This window comes from Schistocerca piceifrons, chromosome 9, assembly GCF_021461385.2.
Source record: "Schistocerca piceifrons isolate TAMUIC-IGC-003096 chromosome 9, iqSchPice1.1, whole genome shotgun sequence".
In the NCBI taxonomy this organism is placed as follows: Eukaryota; Metazoa; Arthropoda; class Insecta; order Orthoptera; family Acrididae; genus Schistocerca; species Schistocerca piceifrons.
In genome coordinates, this window is record NC_060146.1 from 105198880 (window position 1) to 105215012 (window position 16133).

Below are 16133 nucleotides of genomic sequence, written 5' to 3' on the forward strand. Positions count from 1 at the left end.
CCAATCTAATCTTTGCTGGTCACAATCGAGAGGCCTGTTGGTGCACAACATCCTGCACCAGCAACAGTTTCGCAGTTACGAACGGTTAGAGAGCCAGTATGGCTCAATATTTTTGCAGGGGACTTGTAACGACTTGTTGAACCCATGGCCCGTCGAGTTGCTGCGCTACTCCGGGGAAAAAAAGAGGTCCGACACAGTAATAGGTGGTGTCCTACGACTTTTGTAACCTCAGTGTAGGTTTTAGGCGCTCGTATTCACTGACCAAACTTCATTAAGAAAACTGCCATAGGGCACTGCATTTATTTGCAGAATTGCGTCCTCACACACCATAATCCAATATTAAATATTACACAAATATATGTACAGACACACACACACACGCACACACACACACACACACACACACACACACACACACACACACACACACACACACAAAGGCTTACAAACTGACGAGATATGCCAGTTGCGTCGTGATGCCTCCAGCATCTTGTCCCTGGCGAACAATCTTTCATTACGAAATAGATCATAAGCTCCCAAATTTTTTCAGTCCCGTTTATGATATTCTCATCCCAAGAACAATTCAAGTTATTATATAGAGCTCTTCTTTGCCTTTTGATAATTTACCGCCTGAGCGTAACATGATCTGCCAAATAACTCCTATCCGTTGGAGGTTGTGTTGTTAAATGTAATTAATGCGTCACTGCTCACTCCGCTCTCTCTCTCTGTCCGCCCCCCGGTAGCTGAATGGTCAGCGTGACAGATTGTCAACCCTCTCGGCCCGTGTTCGATTCCTCGCTGGGTCGAGGAATCTTCTCCGCCCAGGGACCGGGTGTTGTGCTGTCCTCAACATCACCTTATCATCCTCATGGACTATAGGTCGTCGGAGTGGCGTCAAATTGAAAGACCGGCACCCGGCGAATCGTCTGCCCGACGGGGTGCCCTAGCCATACGGTTAAATTACAAAAAAAATTCTCACTCTTAGTGTGTGTGTGTGTGTGTGTGTTTACACGTCTTATGTCCATCTAGTAATTATAGAGAAACATGTTGCCTTAATTAATTGAGGTTACTGTCCGAGAAGATATATTTCCTTCCTTGAGCGTACCATATAAGGAGGAAAGATGGAATTTTTCCACTCCGTAGCATAAGAGCTTCCCAAGAACAGCACCAGCAAAGAGAAGCGATGTCATTTGATACGTCAATGAAACGTGTCAAACTTTCGTATGCATGGACGTTATTAGTACAAATATGTGCCAACCACAGCACCTTAAATGGCCAAGCAACGTAATTCTTGATACCCACATATTCAGCATTTCTAGTAGCTGGTTTGTAAATAAAAAGAAGGCTACTGGCAAATGAAAAAATTGTTCAAATGGCTCTAAGCACTATGGGATTTAACATCTGAGGTTATCAGTCCTCTAGACTTAGGAGTACTTAAACCTAACTAACCTAAGGTTATCAAACACATTAATTCCCGAGGCAGGATTAGAACTTGCGACCGTAGCAGCAGCGCGGTTCTGGACTGATGCGCCTGGAACCGCTCGCTCACAGCGGCCTGCGGCAAATAAGATGAGCACCTTTTACAGATGAAACATCTTTGTTATTGTTGTTAGTCTTCAATCCGAAGATTGCTTCGCAGATTTCTATTTGGTTTCTTTTACTGCTCGCTCAGTTTTGGATTGAATAACCTCGAGAAGAAACCACTACCCTGTCTCACTCCATTCACAAGTACTGCTTATTTTACTGTTTCATCGGACATACATAGTGCTTCGCGGGGAACAATTTGTTTATTCCCAATTTTAAATACGTAGTCAATAATAATGGCCTTTTCTTTAATCTGTTTTCAAAACATACAGAGTCATTCGTAATTCTTATTAGAGACTTCTAGGGATTGAAGAAGAGACATAATAGAAAAAGTTTTCACGACAAACGGATGTACAGAAATGTACCCTTCGGATGCAAAATAAATTTGAGGGTTGGCTCATTATCAAGTCCTTCCCTTCAGTATACGAGGTCTGTTCAAGAAATTCCGGAACATGAGTAATTTCGCGCCAATGGCGAGTTGGAGCGAAATGCGGTTGGCATACCTGTACACGCCTGTGTTTAATGTCTAACTGACGAAAGTTTAATTGTTTTACGATTCTTAGCGTTCAGGGCTGTATTGAGGAGGACGTTGTGTCGCATAGTTTGCGAATTGCTCGATGGCAGAGTTAGAGGAGCAGCGCGTCTGCATGTAATTTCGCGTGAAACTGAAGTAAACCTTTACACAGACACCTCAAACGATGGAGGAAACCTACGGTGACGAGTCCTTAAGCTGTACTCGGTTTTAAGAATGGTTTACATGGTTTGAAAATGGCCGGACGGAAGTTAAAGACGACCTTCGTTCAGGACGTCCTTCGACATCTACCGACAACGCTCATGTCAGGAAAGTCAACGAAACTGCGCGTGCCATTCGAAGACTGACTGTCCAAGAGGCTGCAGAAGAGCGTAAAATGAATCACGTCAGAAAATCCTGACACAGCATCTTGAGATGCATCGTGTTGCCGCCAAGTTGGTTCAAATGGTTCAAATGGCTCTGAGCACTATGGGACTTAACATCTATGGTCATCAGTCCCCTAGAACTTAGAACTACTTAAACCCAACTAACCTAAGGACATCACACACATCCATGCCCGAGGCAGGATTCGAACCTGCGACCGTAGCAGTCGCCTGGCTCCGGACTGAGCGCGTAGAACCGCTAGACCACCGCGGCCGGCCGCCGCCAAATTGGCCCGTGGCTGATGAGTCAAGACTAAAAAGACCTTCGCCTCGCAATTTCTGAACAGCTTTTGGATCGCACAAATATGAACGAGATGTTCCTTAAGAGCTGCTGAGACGTGAGTCTATGGTTACGATGTTGAGACCAAGATTCAAGCTTCAGATTGGGTCCAGAAAGGTTCTCCAAGACCAAAAGCAGATCGTCAGGTCAGGTCTGACGTCAGAGTCATGCTCATAGTTTCCTTTGAAGGGTTAGTTCATCACGAATTCGTGTCACAGGGACAAACTATTAATCGGCGGAACTATCGGGACGTGTTGCGAAGCCTGCGAGAAAATGTGAGAAGGAAACGGCCTGAAATGTGGCGAGGCAATTCACAGCTCTTGCATCACGATAATGCACCCGCACATTCATATCTGTTGGTGCGTGACTATTGCACAAGAAACGAAATCACTGTGCTGTATCGTCCTCCGAAATCCTCAGATGTGGCGGCTGCGGACTTTTTTTATGTCCAAAGTTGAATACCCCGTTGAAAGGACGAAGATTTGCAACAGTAGACGAGATAAAAAAAAAATTCGCAAGACGGTGCTTCGCGCAATCCAGCAAAAGCGTACCAAGACTGCTTCCGGAAGTGGAATTGGCGCTGGGAGCTGTGACTTAATTGTGGAGGAGAGCATTTCGAAGGACACCATGCTCAGTAAGTGAAAAGTAAATGTACAAAAATTTTGTGGACAAAGTTCTTGAATTATCTGAACAGACCTCGTACGCTCACAAAGTGAGAAGAGGGCGCTGTCTTCAGTCCACACTGTAATTATGACGTCACATACCATTTCTGTCCGACTACATCAAAGGCTGCAAGAAACTGGTACGTTCGAAACTACGAGTGTTGACTCAGATGCTCCACGGATAAGCGGTACTCTAGACTTTGAAAACAACCCGCTGACGAGTACTCCACTCATTGACCATTCTAGGCCATGGGCTCCTGAGGAGCTCACAGTCAAGAGCTCATTGTCTCTGCTGCGCACGACCCATGAAGCGTGTAAGGCAGCAACGTAAAGTCACGTGCTGCGAAACGTAGGGGCACTGCATAATCTCTATTTATGTTAACTAAGTTTGTGTTGGGAACGGCATTCCGTGCAGTAATGTTACAGTAGCTCTAATGCTACCATGGTGTAATGGCTAGCACTCCTACCTAGTAAGCAAGGAAATACTGGTTCAACTCCTGGCCGCGACATATATTTTAATTCATTTCTTCATACCCCACCGTTATCGTGGATAAAGGTGAGACTCAGATTTCTCGAGGAAAATTTTGCTTATAATTCATAATCCGATGTGGGGGTACTTCGGAGTATGTGCCACTGTTCTGTAACTGTGACCAGTAACGCCATCTGTCTGTTTTTTTTTTTTTTTTTTTTTTTTTATCATCAGTCTACTGACTGGTTTGATGCGGCCCGCCACGAATTCACGAATTCCTTTCCTGTGCTAACCTCTTTATCTCAGAGTAGCACTTGCAACCTACGTCCTCAATTATTTGCTTGACGTATTCCAATCTCTGACTTCCTCTACAGTTCTTGCCCTCTACAGCTCCCTCTAGTACCATGGAAGTCATTCCCTCATGTCTTAGCAGATGTCCTATCATCCTGTCCCTTCTCCTTATCAGTGTTTTCCACATATTCCTTTCCTCTCCTATTCTGCGTAGAACCTCCTCATTCCTTACCTTATCATTCCACCTAATTTTCAACATTCGTCTATAGCACCACATCTCAAATGCTTCGATTCTCTTCTGTTCCGGTTTTCCCACAGTCCATGTTTCACTACTATACAATGCTGTACTCCAGACGTACATCCTCAGATATTTCTTCCTCAAATTAAGGCCGGTATTTGATATTAGTAGACTTCTCTTGGCCAGAAATGCCTTTTTTACCATAGCGAGTCTGCTTTTGATGTCCTCCTTGCTCCATCCGTCATTGGTTATTTTGCTGCCTAGGTAGCAGAATTCCTTAACTTCATTGACTTCGTGACCATCAATCCTGATGTTAAGTTTCTCGCTGTTCACATTTCCACTACTTCTCATTACCTTCGTCTTTCTCCGATTCACTCTCAAACCATACTGTGTACTCATTAGACTGTTCATTCTGTTCAGCAGATCATTTAATTCTTCTTCACTTTCACTCAGGATAGCAATGTCATCAGCGAATCGTATCACTGATATCCTTTGACCTTGTATTTTAATTCCACTCCTGAACCTTTCTTTTATTTCCATCATTCCTTCCTCGATGTACAGATTGAAGAGTAGGGGCGAAAGGCTACCGCCTTGTCTTACACCCTTCTTAAAACGAGCACTTCGTTCTTGATCGCCCACTCTTATTATTCCCTCTTGGTTGTTGTACGTATTGTATATGACCCGTCTCTCCCTATAGATTACCCCTGCTTTTTTCAGAATCTCGAACAGCTTGCACCATTTTATATTGTCGAACGCTTTTTCCAGGTCGACAAATCCTATGAAAGTGTCTTGATTTTTCTTTAGCCTTGCTTCCATTATTAGCCGTAACGTCAGAATTGCCTCTCTCGTCCCTTTACTTTTCCTAAAGCCAAACTGATCGTCACCTAGCGCATTCTCAATAATTTTCTTTTCCAGCATTCTGTATATTATTCCTGTAAGCAGCATCGATGCATGAGCTGTTAAGCTGATTGTGCGATAATTCTCGCACTTGTCAGCTCTTGCCGTCTTCGGAATTGTGTGGATGATGCTTTTTCGAAAGTCAGATGGTATATCGCCAGACTCATATATTCTACACACCAACGTGAATAGTCGTTTTGTTGCCACTTCCCCCAATGATTTTAGAAATTCTGATGGAATGTTATCTATCCCTTCTGCCTTATTTGACCGTAAGTCCTCCAAAGCTCTTTTAAATTCCGATTCTAATACTGAATCCCTTATCTCTTCTAAATCGACTCCTGTTTATTCTTCTATCACATCAGACAAATCTTCACCCTCATAGAGGCTTTCAATGTATTCTTTCCACCTATCTGCTCTCTCCTCTGCATTTAACGGTGGAATTCCAGTTGCACTCTTAATGTTACCACCGTTGCTTTTAATGTCACCAAAGGTTGTTTTGACTATCCTGTATGCTGAGTCTGACCATCCGACAACCATATCTTTTTCGATGTCTTCACATTTTACCTGCAGCCATTTCGTCTTAGCTTCCCTGCACTTCCTATTTATTTCATTCCTCAGCGACTTGTATTTCTGTATTCCTGATTTTCCCGGAACATGTTTGTACTTCCTCCTTTCATCAATCAACTGAAGTATTTCTTCTGTTACCCATGGTTTCTTCGCAGCTACCTTCTTTGTACCTATGTTTTTCTTCCCAACTTCTGTGATGGCCCTTTTTAGAGATGTCCATTCCTCTTCGACTGTACTGCCTACTGCGCTATTCCTTATTGCTGTATCTATAGCGTTAGAGAACTTCAAACGTATCTCGTCATTCCTTAGTAGTTCCGTATACCACTACTTTGCGTATTGATTCTTCCTGACTAATGTCTTGAACTTTAGCCTACTCTTCATCACTATTATATTGTGATCTGAGTCTATATCTGCTCCTGGTTACGCCCTACAATCCAGTATCTGATTTCGGAATCTCTGTCTGACCATGATATAATTTAATTGAAATCTTCCCCTATCTCCCGGCCTTTTCTAAGTATACCTCCTCCTCTTGTGATTCTTGAACAGGGTATTCGCTATTACTAGCTGAAACTTGTTACAGAACTCAATTAGTCTTTCTCCTCTTTCATTCCCTGTCCCAAGCCCATATTCTCCTGTAACCTTTTCTTCTACTCCTTCCGCTACAACTGCATTCAAGTCGCCCACGACTATTAGATTTTCGTCCCCCTTTACATACTGCATTACCCTTTCAATATCCTCATACACTTTCTCTATCTGTTCATCTTCGGCTTGCGACGTCGGCATGTATACCTGAACTATCGTTGTCGGTGTTGGTCTGCTGTCGATTCTGATTAGAACAAGCCGGTCACTGAACTGTTCACAGTAACACACCCTCTGCCCTACCTTCCTATTCATAACGAATCCTACACCTGTTATACCATTTTCTGCTGCTGTTGATATTACCCGATACTCATCTGACCAGAAATCCTTGTCTTCCTTCCACTTCACTTCCCTTCACTGACCCCTACTATATCTAGATTGAGCCTTTGCATTTCCCTTTTCAGATTTTCTAGTTTCCCTACCACGTTCAAGCTTCTGACATTCCACGCCCCGACTCGTAGAACGTTATCCTTTCGTAGATTATTCAATCTTTTTCTCATGGTAACCTCCCCCTTGGCAGTCCCCTCCCGGAGGCAGGGCATTTGCAGATAATGTTATTTGTGTACTCAGTTATTTCAGAAATTAAACTATACTGAAATGTAGAACCGTTGTTAACAAGAAACAAAAGTATGTGAAATATTAGTGTCCTTATATGAGAGCTACTCTATTTATGGAGAACCTTATTTTGTCGTAATAACTTTGGGAGTATTGCCAACGGCCTTGCCGCAGTGGTAACACCGGTTCCCGTCAGATCACGAAAGTTAAGCGCTGTCGGGCTGGGCTAGCAGTTGAATGGGCGACCATCCGGTCTGCCGAGCGCTGTTGGCAAGCGGGGTGCACTTAGCCCTTGCGAGGCAAACTGAGGAGATACTTGATTGAGAAGTAGCGGCTCAGGTCTCGCAAACTGACATACGGCCGGGAGAGCGGTGTGCTGACCACATGCACCTCCATATCCGCATCCAGTGACGCCTGTGGAATGAGGATGACACGGCGGCCGGTCGGTACTGTTGGGCCTTCCAAGGCCAGTTCGGAAATAGTTTAGTTTTATTATTAGTTTGATAGTAGCCTGTGGCAGTCAGTTGTTTGTGGCAATGGCGTGTACTCTGTGCTACTGTGAGTCTTATGTGATGACCGACGAAATACATGTGGAGGAATATTTATAACGTGACTCTATATACTACAAGAAGAGATGTGCCCATCAGCAATAGTTAACATTACATGGCCGTAAAGGAAATGAAGGAAGGATATGGAAATAATGTATCTGCCACTGAACAGCTGGATCATAGCGACAATCTAGTTGAGTGATATTTACTTGTTCTCACGAACAGTTTGTGTTCACATTCCGAAATTATTGAATTAAAATGAGTGTAAACAGCTGATTTCTTTTCTGAACTAGTTTCACAACCTTCCGTCACAAATTATTTGGGCATTGGAGTATAAAGATTTATAACGAGGGTGCTCTTTCAGCCATTGCAGTAAACCATTCAGTTCAGTAAACACAGTATTTTATCTCTGTAAGTTGTTATTTTGATTAATCCTTGAATGAATTTGAACCTATGTATATGGCACTGTGAATGATTACTCCAGTTGTCACGTTACTAGATTATTACGTGATCAAGTAGTGAAGTGTCACACATCGTTATCTACTTTGTATCAACTTTTCATTTGTCACTGCGAAATGATTTCCCTTTTTTTAAAAAAAATCTTATGGGACTTAACTTCTAAGGTCATCAGTCCCTAAGCTTACACACAACTGAACCTAAATTATCTTAAGGGCAAACTCACACACCCATGCCCGAGGGAGGACTCGAACCTCCGCCGGGAGCAGCCGCGCAGTCCATGACTTCAGGCCGAGACCGCTCGGCTAATCAAAATGGTTCAAATGGCTCTGAGCACTATGGGACTCAACTGCTGTGGTCATAAGTCCCCTAGAACTTAGAACTACTTAAACCTAACTAACCTAAGGACAGCACACAACACCCAGCCCTCACGAGGCAGAGAAAATCCCTGACCCCGCCGGGAATCGAACCCGGGCGTGGGAAGCGAGAACGCTACCGCACGACCACGAGATGCGGGCCTCGGCTAATCCCGCGCGGCTATGATTTCATTCTAATTAGGAACTGTCAGTACGAGAACATGAAAGTGGCATAGTATTACCGAGCGTACTGAAGTTTAGTTATAACTCTGTGTCACATAGTCCGTCTTCACGGTCATATTTTTAATAAATTTCCATCTTTCGTAGCAAATCCCAACCTAGTGATAAAAGCGAGACATTTGGAAGTCGTCGATTCTTCAGATTTACATTTCCGGGGATTGGTTCCTTATTATTCTATTAGGCTGGTGCGTAACCTCGTAGCCTTTTTCCGTAAGTTTAATAAACAAAACAGGTAGACATAACAGACATTATTCATCAAAAATATATTCTCCTTCACTCCTTAGAACAGTCCTCCAACGCTGGGGTAATTTCAGGTTACTCGGCTGCAGAGATCACGTGGTTTTGAGGCGAAGAACTCGTCCAGCCATGTTCGGAACGGATTTTCATCCGGAAAGTAAGTTCCTTGAATGTTGTTCGACAGAGACCGGAAAAGCTGAAAATCTGATGGCGCAAGATCAGGTGAGTAAGGCGGCTGCGCAATGAGTTCCCATGCCAACTCTTGTATAGTGTTTTTTGCCGATCTAGCAGAATTCGGGCGCGAGTGGAGTACATCAATCCACGCAGTCTTGCTGGTCGTCGTTCTTCATTTACGTTTGCAAGACGCCTCAGTTTCTGACAGTATTTGTCAGCAGTGACGGTTAACCTGGAGGAAGCAATTCGTAGTACACCACATCATCATTGTTCCACGAGACGCATACGCTTCCCCATTGCATGCAAATGTCTCATAATGGTAAAATGATCATAGTTCGTCACATTTGTCAGTTCTAGAGTACACTGACGTGGGTGACTGCGGATAAATGCTTTTAAATGACCTCCACCAAAACCCGTAGTTCTTCCTGAGCGTGGAGAATCAGTATTGGAAAAGCGATCCTCATCCTCATGAAAACGAGAAAACCATTTCCTTACCGTTCTCTGTCCAGTGGAAAGGCTACCTCCGCTGCCTTCACCCCCCTACTGAACTCAAACAGATGAACCTATCGGATTTCTCCACTTGGTTTCCCATCCTCTACCGACCACAACTCCACTCAGTATACCCAAATGACAATGTGTAAACTCAGATACCAACAGCGAACAACAAATGAAAACGTTAATCAATAAAAAAAGAACTGATAGGAGCCGGAATACCAACACGTGAAACAAAAGCGCTACAAACTTATGCACCAACCTAATAATTAGACAGTTCTAGAACGTCTGCAAGTTTTAATAGGACTTGTGAAACTGCACGTGTAATATAGACGCTGTTTGGTGCGACTTGTCGCATCTCTACATCTACATCTACATGGATACTCTGCAAATCACATTTAAGTGCCTGGCAGAGCGTTTCATCGAACCAGCTTCACAATTCTCTATTATTCCAATCTCGTATAGCGCGCGGAAAGAACGAACACCTATATCTTTCCGTACGAGCTCTGATTTCCCTTATTTTATCGTGGTGATCGTTACTACCTATGTAGGTCGGTGTCAATAAAATATTTTCACATTCGGAGGAGAAAGTTAGTGATCCTCGCAACGAACAACGTCTTTCTTTTAATGATGTCCAGCCCAAATCCTGTATCATTTCTGTGAGACTCTTTCCCATATTTCGCGATAATACAAAACGTGCTGCCCTTCTTTGAACTTTTTCGATGTACTCCGTCAGTCCTATCTGGTAAGGATCCCACACCGCGCATCAGTATTCTGAAAGAGGACGGACAAGCGTAGTGTAGGCAGTCTCCTTAATAGGTCTGTTACATTTTCTAAGTGTCCTGCCAATAAAACGCAGTCTTTGGTTAGCCTTCCCCACAACATTGTCTATGAGTTCTTTCCAGTTTAAGTTGTTCGTAATTGTAATACTAGGTATAAAGTTCAATTTACGGCTTTTGGATTATACTGATTTATCGTGTAATCGATGTTTAACGAGTTCTTTTTAGCACTAATGAGGATGACCTCACACTTTTAGTTATTTAGGGTCAACTGCCACTTTTCGTACCATTCAGATATTTTTTCTGAATCGTTTTTCAGTTTGTTTTTATCTTCTGATGACTTTATTAGTTGATAAACCACAGCGTCATCTGCAAACAACAGAATACGGCTGCTCAGATTGTTGCCCAAATCGTTTATATTGATAAGGAAAAGCAAAGGGCCTATAACAATACCTTGGGGAACGCCTGAAATCACTTCTGTTTTACTCGATAACTTTCCGTCAGTTACTACGAACTGTGTCCTCTCTGACACTAAATCAAAAATCCAGTCACATAACTGAGACGATATTCCATAAGCACTCAATTTCACTACAAGCCGTTTGTGTTGTAAGTGTCAAAAGCCATCCGGAAATCCAGAAATACGGAATCGATCTGAAATCCCTTGTCAATAGCGCTCAGCACTTCATGTGAATAAAGAGCTAGTCGTGTTTCACAGGAACGATGTTTTCTAAACCCATGTTGACTGTGTGTCAATAGACCGTTTTCTTCGAGATAATTCACGATGTTCGAACACAATATATGTTTCAAAATCCTGCTCCATATCGACGCTAACGATATGAGCCTGTAATTTAGTGGATTACTCCTACTACTTGTCTTGAATATTTGTGTGACCCGTGCAACTTTCCAGTCTTTGGTTATGTATCTTTCATCGTGCCAACGGTTGTATATTATTGTTAGGTATGGAGCTAATGCCTCAGCATACTCCGAAAGGAACCTAATTGTTGTACAGTCTGGACCAGAAGACTTGCTTTTATTAAGTAGTTTAAGCTGCTTCACTACTCCGAGGATATTTACTTCTACGTTACTCATGTTGGCAGCTGTTCTCGATTCGAATTCTGTGACATTTACTTCGTCTTCTTTTGTGAAGGCATTTCGGAAGGCTGCGTTTAGTAACTGTGCTTTGGCAGCACTGTCTTCTATAGTATCTCCATTGCTATCGTGCAGGGAAGGCATTAATTGTTTCTTGCCGCTAACATACTTCCCATATGACCAGAATATTTTTGGATTTTCTGCCAGGTTTCGAGACAAAATTTCGTTGTGGAAACTGTTATAAGCATCTCGCTTTGAGATCTGTTTTAGTTGTTATGTGCCTGCTTTTCTCCATCCGACACTACTTAACTGTACATCCAGCTCAGATCGAGTAATAACAAGGCAGAGATGAAACTTCCTGGCAGATTAAAACTGTGTGCCGGACCGAGACGCGAACTCGGGACCTTTGCCTTTCGCGGGCAAGTGCTCTACCAACTGAGCTACCCAAGCACGACTCACGACCCGTCCTCACAGCTTTACTTCAGCCAGTACCTCGTCTCCCACCTTCCATTGCCTTTCGCGGGCAAGTGCTCTACCAACTGAGCTACCCAAGCACGACTCACGACCCGTCCTCACAGCTTTACTTCAGCCAGTACCTCGTCTCCCACCTTCCAAAAGTAAAGCTGTGAGGATGGGTCGTGAGTCGTGCTTGGGTAGCTCAATTGGTAGAGCACTTGCCCGCGAAAGGCAAAGGTCCCGAGTTCGAGTCTCGGTCCGGCACACAGTTTTAATGTGCCAGGAAGTTTCATATCAGCACGCACACAGCTGCGGAGTGAAAATCTCATTCTACAAGGCAGAGATATTTGATTTACAGGGTTTCGCAGCGAAGACGCAGTAGCGAAAAGCAGCAGTCGTAATTAGAAGTACGCTCTACAAATTCTCGGTCATCGGAGGTGGTTCTGAATCATTTCTCCTTGTCTGCAGGAACTGGGTCGAGCGAGAAGGAGTGTACTGGATGGCGCCCCAGCGTTCCGTCGACGGGAAATGATAAATTGCGGTCGCCGAGTTCCGAATTGATGTTTCATTGGCCACAATGTCGGACAGCACAACTTGGAGTTATAGAGTCGCCGCAAGTTTAGTCTCCTGTTAAGGGGGCGCTCTGTCGCTGGCGATCTGCCAAGCTTGTTTCTACCTCGTTCGTCCTGAATCACGTAACTCTTACAGGGATGATAAACAACTTGTGGAAGATCTACGTCAACTTGCGCATTTCCAAAAAAGGGTACATACTTCTAATTGTACCACCGTCACTCCACCCCCACCATTCTTGTTGCAGTCAGGAGTGACGCCTCCGTGTGACCTCGCATCTCCATAATTTTGACTTCCCAGTGTTTTCGCGACAAGTAACGTAGGAGGAAGTAATAAGCTGAATGTACTCTGAAGGATGGTGTGCTGTCGGAATTCTGACAGTAAATCGCATCGTGATTTACACCGTATCTCTTGCAGTATCTGTCACTGTCAAGTAATATACTATTTTCTTTTAACTTGAGACAACTATATACCTCCAAAAAGACTCACTGCACCAAAAAATGTTCTAGACGAAGAGTTAATATTAGCAAAGGGGAAATCTGTCTGTGCTACAAATGGCCACCTCCTAACACCTCCCGTCTGGACGGGGTTAATTTCATATTTTCAAATGGGAATCCCCCGCCCCCCTCCGTTTTATTGTATGTTTGGATTCTGCCCCGATAAATACGTAGGGTTTACTCAAACCATTATTTCCAGTTTGTGGTTGCTGGCACTGAAGTCGACAAATATCAAGTTTGCCTTGTTTTGTGTCTGTATGCACTATGAGACTTAACTTATAAGGACATCAGTCCCCTAGGCTTAGAACCACTTAAACCTAACTAACCAAAGGACATCACACGCATCCATGCCCGAGGCAGGATTAGAACCTGCCACCGTAGTAGTCGCGCGGTTCCGAACTGAAGCGCCTAGAACCGCTGGGCCACCGCTCTAGAGTCATATACTATGCGAAACGTTTGTGAGAAACTTTATGTTTTTAAAACATGGTGCAACAGAAGAATGTTGAGGATTGGGTGAGTAGGTCGGATAACTAATGAAGAGGTACGCAGTCGAAACTGGGAGAAAAGAAATGAATTACTCAACTACAAAAGACGGCAGATTAGGTAATAGGACACATGGTGAGGCAGGAATAGTTAATATGGCGTTGCACGAAACTAAGATATGAAGATGGGGGGGGGGGGTTTAAAACTGTAACGGGAGATCAAAACTTGAATGAAGTGAGCTGGCGGGGATGGGTATGAGCTGCAGTGGACACGGAGAGGATCGCTCAAGATGGACTGGAGTGGAGAACTGCACTGATGTTCGCCACAACAACGCCATATGCCAGCTAACAACAACGAGTAAGAATAACATTCAAATAATGAAAATTCATAGTTCATGATTTAATAGAAGACAATAATATTTTCTCGTGTGAGTAAATGCCCAACTTTTACTTTAATTTTATGATTAAAATACTAATGTTGCTTGATTTATTAACTAGTTATAAAAATTACTGTTACCCAGGACAGATTTATGAATGGAATTCACGACTTGTGACAAACATCAATACATTTGCCTATTTATTACATCCCCATTAATGTTGTTGTTTAAAAAGATGTCTTGTTTCACTTCGATTTCTGTTCTCTTTTCCTTGTGTTTCCTTTCCTTTTTTAGTGCGTTTCTTCTGCTCTTGTTTTGCTTCTGTATGTGAGGATTTGGAACTGCGTCAGATCTGTGTCTTTTAGCCGTTCTCCTTGTTCGCTGTCCGTCTCCGTCCCTTCACCGCATGTGTTCCTGTTTCTATGCGTTTGGGCGCTGATGACCATGCTGTTTAGCGCCCGAAAACCTCAAACCACACACACGTCTTGTACAATAAATGTTATATGTGCTTGAAATACAGTTACGGTACTCTTTTCTACATTGACAGAGAACCGTATTCGGCTTTAAAAAGTCACCTCTGCATCTACATATGAAGAACACTCCTTTACGATGACAAAATTCTAGCAGCGCGATCATGCAACACGTGAATCGAAAATTGAACTGTATATAAATTGAAGGGGGAACACTGTTGTCAGATGCAGCAAGGCATTAAGCGGAATCAGAGGCGACGAGCGAAAATGTGCACCGGACCGGGATTCGAATCCAGGATCTCATGCTTACTGGGCAGGTGCGGTAACCACTGTGCCATCCGGGACACAGCGTTATCGCAACTACACGCAGCATCTCGATACGCCTCACGGCCGATCCCCACTATTTACGTATTTAATTTAACTTTCAGTACTTTTCTTAAAATATAGTTTTGGTCAGCTTTTTCAAATTTGGATCCAACGTGTCACTGTGACAGATATTGGCAGTTCAAAGAAAATGACAGAGCCGAGTGGCTGAGGCAGTGTTAAGACGCTGCGCCCGCATTCCCAAGGACGCCGGTTCGAATACCGGTCAGGCTATTCTAATTTAGGCACTCTACGATTTCCCTAAAGCGCTTGAGGTGAATGGGTGGGAATTGTTCCTACGGAAAAGGGCAGTACCAGTGTCCTGACGTGATTCAAGTAGAACCGTTATGGTTGAAGACGCAGAACCATCACTGACGCTGAAGTTTTAAAGCATGATCAGCATCCATCGCACTAACATTAAAAAGTTGATAAACTGTTTCCCTTTCATTACTTTATAAGCTAGAAAAAAAATTAGAAAAGGTTTGGAAATACGCTTAAAGTTTGTTGCATATCGCTAAGTTCCCCCATTATCAAACACCGGATGACTATATTCTAAGTAATCTACTGTCCAGTTCAAGAAAAGCTTGTCCTCCACGCATCTCACGCGACGTCACATCTACTAAACTATGTTCCGTACAATGATATAGTTTTGAAGATAGATTCGATGGCACATGTGGATACTGTCTGCAAAATGTGTTGCGAATACAAATAGAAGCAAAGAAATACAAAATGCGAACGTTATGTCTCATGCTGAAGTTCAACAGCATTAACGGAGAAAGTGTAATAAGAGGTCAATTACTTTGCATGGAGGAAAGGCGACGGGGTGTCAGAAGAAAATATCTCCAAAATGTTTGGAAAAATGTTTAAAGTTTTTTGGAAGTCACTAATTGCTATCATTCTTATTTACTGGATAAATATACTGCGAGAAACTTGTACGCTGTATATTACGCTGCCTGAAGACCTACGAGGGTAATCCCAAAAGTAAGTGTAGTGTTGGCAGAAGAGCAAACACTGTGTTTCTAGAGGAGGCCGAAATGCACGCGTTTAATTACACGCTGACTGGCGTGAGGTCTGGAACAGGACAATATCTTGAGAATTGCAAATAAAGTACGTAGTTGATATAATACTTAACTTTAATCCACAATTGTAGAACATCTCTCGTTACGGTACATGCTTCATAATATTAACTATCAATTGAATACGGCGCCTTGCTAGGTCGTAGCAAATGTAGCTGAAGGCCATGCTAACTATCGTCTCGGCAAACGAGAGCGAATTTGTCAGTGAACTATTGCTATGAACGTCGGCTGCACAACTGGGGCGAGTGCTAGTAAGTCTCTCTAGACTTGCCGTGTGGTGGCGCTCGGTCTGCTATCACTGACAGTGGCGATACGCGGGTCCGGCGTATACTAAT

The 16133-nt window shown here is 43.4% G+C and overlaps 1 pseudogene; it reads left to right on the plus strand.

Annotated features, from left to right (window-relative positions):
• Window positions 1–7291: 7291 nt before the first annotated feature.
• On the plus strand, window positions 7292–7409 carry LOC124717457 (annotated as a pseudogene).
• The last annotated feature ends 8724 nt before the right edge of the window (window positions 7410–16133 follow it).